The following is a 5,104-nucleotide window of genomic DNA, read 5'->3' as shown; positions in this document are numbered from 1 at the left end:
GCCAGCCCAAGGCGACCACGACGAGCAAGCTGTGTATTTACACTGGAGGAATCCGATGAGCTATAAAGCTCATTGACACAGATGTCCAGTAGTAGGGGCAGGTCAGAACGTTACAACAGCAACACAAACGCGATAGGAGTGAAAATTATAGGCAAGGTAAACTAATCATTAAAAACATATACGCAAGTAAAACTAAACATATTTTTTAAAATCTGACTAGGTTAAGGCCCACTTAGCCATTCGTTTATCTATTTTTTCAGAAGCGCGAGCTGGCCACGAGGAGGAGGAGGCGGAGGCGGCGGTAAATCCCTCGTGCCGAGAGCTCCCTGTCACCTCACGACGCCACCGCAAGCTGGCGACATCACCAGGCCACGCTCCGAGCCCCAACACCACCACCACCCACCCACCCTTCCACACAACACAACCATCCCCACTCACTGCCTTCCCCAACTAAAACTCCCCAAACAATACTCTTATGTTGTTTCGGTAAAGTCACGTAGGTAAAAATACGTAATAAAATAAAAATAATAGAAATAAAAATGATAAATCACGGCGTTTCGGAGGCAACACAAGTCTCCGTCATCAGGTGGGACCGTCACAGCTAAATTTAAATGACACAACACGGCAAATTCATCACTAGCACCGCACTTTTGGTGGGTGGGTGGGGACGTGTAAAAGGCGACGTTTCTGGGCATGACCCATCTTCATAGCAGGGAATTTAAATTTAGCTGTGACGGTCCCACCTGATGATGGAGACTTGTGTTGCCTCCGAAACGTCGTGATTTAAAAACTTTTATTTCCATTTTTTTATTTTCTTCTTTATTTTTACCTACGTGACATTACCGAAACAACCTAAGAGTATGAATCCTTGCGGTCACGAAAGCTTCAAATCTAGAATTAATCCCCAAACAATGACACAACACGGCAAATTCGTCACTAGCACCGCACTTTTGGTGGGTGGGTGGGGACGTGTAAAAGGCGACGTTTCTGGACATGACCCATCTTCATAGCAGGGAATTGAAGAGGAAGACGAGTCATTGCCTCGCCTGTCAAGGCCACTGGGGGTGCCGTGCCTGTGTAAAAGAATCACAACAACCCTTGTGGTTTGACCCCTTGACAGCCGATCCAGAACCAAAGCCCAACCCGGCATCTTCACGAGATCGCGGCCGCTCAGCCCGATCTCAGCATCATCGTCAGCCTCACGGTCTGTCCACTGGCTGGATGAAGGATGGGGATCAGCGTCATCGCGACGACGACCCGTGCGCTGTCCACTGCTGGATGAAGGTATCATGGTCATCATCTTCATTGTGTCAGCCAGAGTATATCCACTGCTGAATGAAAGCCTCTTCATGATCAATTGATGATGGTAACTAGTGCAACTAACCGGTAGTTCGGCAACACACGGACACCACGTGGCATGCGCGAATATTACAAAAGAATACAAATTATAATCAACGTAAAGCTCTTCTTCTTGGTTCTTTAGGAAAAGTCACGTAGAAGGGAAATAATAAAATAATAATAAAAAACAATGAAATACAATTCTCACGACGTTTCGGCCACAACGCAAGCAGCCGTCCTCAAGTGAAGAACAGGTCTGTCGGAAAGACGCTGTCTTTGTTTTATCATTATTATTTTATTATTTCCCTTCTACGTGACTTTACCGAAAGAACCAAGAAGATGAATCCCTGCAGTCACGAAAGCTTTACATCGAAATTCAACGTAACGCTGTGATCGATCCACTGCTGGATGAAGGCCTCTCAACGTTGCAATCTTTCGCGCTCCAATGCAGCTACCCAATCATCTCCCCCTTCCCGGGCACCCCTTCCACCCCCCAACATCTCCCTCCACGGAAAATTCACCGAACTCATCGCTCCATCTCTGCGGTTGGTGGTCCTCACACCGCTGCCGTTCACTTCCATACTAAGCTTTAACGCCAACAAAATACAAAACCTCCCCCACCATCACCATCATCAGACGCAGCATCGTCATCTACCCACCCGGGCCCAGGAACGAACAAGGGGGGGGGAAGGGGGGAAATACAAAAAAAACTGAACGGGAGAATAACACATTCCTCACACGTGACCCTGGGTAACTTGACGCTTAGCCCCCACCTCCCTCCCCCGCCTCTCTCTCTACACCACGACATCAACGACCAACAACCACCTCACCACACACATCCACCCACCCACCCACCCCACTCCAATCCCGACCAAGCCGCATTCCTCACGGCCCAGCCCGGTCACGGTAACGAGAAATCTGCGCGGTTTTTTTTCTTCCCAGAGGCGAGGAGCATTGGGTGGAGGGGGTGGAGGGGGGCGGGGGGGAGTGGGAGGGGGTTGAGGAGGATGAGGAGATGAGGGGCTGGTGGACTGAGGAGGGAGTGAAACGGAGATGGGAGATGCTGAAAAGGGGACAGAGAGAAACGCAGATGGGGATGATGATGATGAGGTGGTGGTGTGCGCTGGTGATACGAGGAGGTTAATGACAAGTGAGGAGGGGATTTAAGGAGATGGATAGGACAAGAGACGGCGCATCAAGAGGTGAATACAATGAGATAGCGACATGGAAACGGAGAAGAGGGTGGGAGGGGGGAGTAGGGTAATGGAGGAGGAGAGGACAGAATCAGAATATTTACATCAACTCTAGGAATCCGATGAGCTATGAAGCTCTTTTTCACAGATGTCCAGTAAGTGGCACGGAGTCAGAACGCTACACCAACGCAGTACAACAACACAATGGGAGTGCAAAGTATAGGAATTGGTAAACAAATCACTTTAAAATGTGCACATCGTCATAAGAGAAGGAGGAGAGTGGAATGGAGGAGAGAGAAATGATGGTGGAGGAGGGTGCGTGAAATGATGGGGAAGTGAAAAATCGGAGGAGATGGAGAAAGTGAAAGTGAGAAGCGGTGGAATTGGAATCGAGAAAATTACGCGGAGCGAGTGAGAGGAGAGAGCGGAATGGAGGAGAAGGAGGAGATGGGGAGATGCGACCCTTATTTTAGATTCCCTTGGCCTGATTTCGTGGAATTGAGCTCTCGAAATAGGGTCACGTGAAACGAGACACGCCCAGGATCCGAGTCCGATTCCGTGAGCTTCTCACGAAGGACTGTTGTTGTGGTGGTGGTGGCGGCGGTGGTGGTGGTGGTAGTGGTTGTGGTGGTGTAGGTTGTGGTTATTGCCGAGGACACGGTTTCTAGCTAAAACGAGCGGCTTCTCCTCCTGACAACAGCCCACAGCTGAGTGGGGGAATCCATCCGTAGGAAAACCACTGCCAGATTTCACAGTGGCTTTGTACATCATCATCATCAACGGTCATTGTCAATCCACACTGCTGCATCACAAAGCCTTCTCTACTCCACCGCTATCTCTCACGATCCATTCCCCGCACCTCCCGACGAGCACGGTGCGAAAAAAGTTCAACGCACACACGCGCAAGCACACGTGGTGTCAACAAACCAACCACCACCATCATCACCATTCATGTGCACACGCAAACGGCCGATGCCACCACCGCCACCTCTTCGGTGAGCGCGTGGCGTTCGATCGTCCGTTCGTGGGTCACTCTTCTCGGCCTGCTCTCGGAGAGGCGTCCCCCCCCCCGCGCGCCGACGTGACGTGGAGTGGGGGGGCGGGGCTGCGTCTTATAATCGGGTTACGAGTGCGAGTGACCGAGAATTCGTATAAACTGTGGCGACACCGGGCGAAACGTTCGTCGGATGCGTCTGACTTTTCCGGAGCGTCTAACAATCCGGGCATTCAACAAAAAAAAAAACCGGTGGTAGTTGTTGTTAGTGGTTAGTTCGTAGTAATAACTTTTTTTAAAAGTTAATTTGTGAATGGCAGTCTGCTCGCTTCGTTTGCGCCGTGGTATCACAGCCACCCCGGGGTAAATTCCCCAGCAGCTCCGACCGCTATAGAGACAGGGGGAAGGCGGCGGGGGGGGGGTGGAGGGAGGTGGAGGGAGGGGAGGAAAGTTTCAGAGAACTGAATAGAGGCCTTCTTAGGTGCTCGCTAAGAGCGCTCGCCCCCAATTGTGTGAAAGCTATACCCGGTAATCTGTCTTTTTCGTTTTGGATGTTATGCATGTGCGTGTGTGATCCTCGGTGGCCTCCCCTAGGTCGACTCGGCCTTAAATGAGTACCCGGTGCACCTCCGATTAGCACGGTTTGGCTACGTGCGGTGCGAAAGAAGTTTAACATTGGCCAGCCATCGAACAAAGTCGGTCACCGCATGGCGCGCTTCTGGGGCCGTCTGGAACGCGCTCTTCCGATATTAGGAAGCCACTGGAGCTATGCACTTTTCAAAAATCTAGATTGAGAACTCATTTCTTTAAAACTGCTTTAGTTTGTTGTCTTCCCACCGCACCTCCGGTTAACACGGTTGGCTGCTACGTACGGTGTTAAAGAAGTTCCACACACGGTACATACGCGGTGCGGTGTGTGGACATCAGCATTGGAGAGAGAAAAGGTGGCGCCTGGCGTAGTGCTGCTCGCCACCCACCCACCCAGCCACGTCGCGTTAGCCTGGACACGTGCTCGCGAACAACCCTTGTCCCAAGTCGGTGGTGGTGTTGGTGGCGATCTTTATCACTGCTTATACGTACGTGTATGTGCGTGTGCACGTTCGTTTGGGTGTGTGTGTGTTTGCGTGCGTGCGTGAGAGAGAGAGAGAGCATGCGCGCGTCTCGAGCTGCACATTGCACCTTGGAATCTTAGATCACACCTAGCCTGGCACGATCGCTACAGGTGACACCAACGTCCGCGTTCGTTGCGAACGGCAGCTGTTACCGTTCCCCGTATGCGCGTGCGTGTGTGCGAAGTGACGCACACCGGGCAGCTGGAGGCAGTCGCCCATCCAAACACAGGGGAGGGCAGAGGAGGAGCGACGCTCACAACAACGACCGGAGCGCCGGGCGGCTAAAATACAGTTGGGGGCCAGTCATCTCAGTCGGACGACCCATGGCACCTGGGCCTGCCCGGTGACTTCCTGTCAGCGAGCCTTCGACACTTCACGTGGCCTTAAAGCGCACGTAGCCTGGCACAAAAGTGACGTCACCGACACTTGGTGGCGAATGGCGTTATGTTGTTGTGCAGTGAGGAGCG

The sequence above is a fragment of the Lampetra fluviatilis genome, chromosome 25, assembly GCF_964198595.1.
Source record: "Lampetra fluviatilis chromosome 25, kcLamFluv1.1, whole genome shotgun sequence".
Taxonomy (NCBI): Eukaryota; Metazoa; Chordata; class Hyperoartia; order Petromyzontiformes; family Petromyzontidae; genus Lampetra; species Lampetra fluviatilis.
This window is presented reverse-complemented; position numbering follows the sequence as displayed.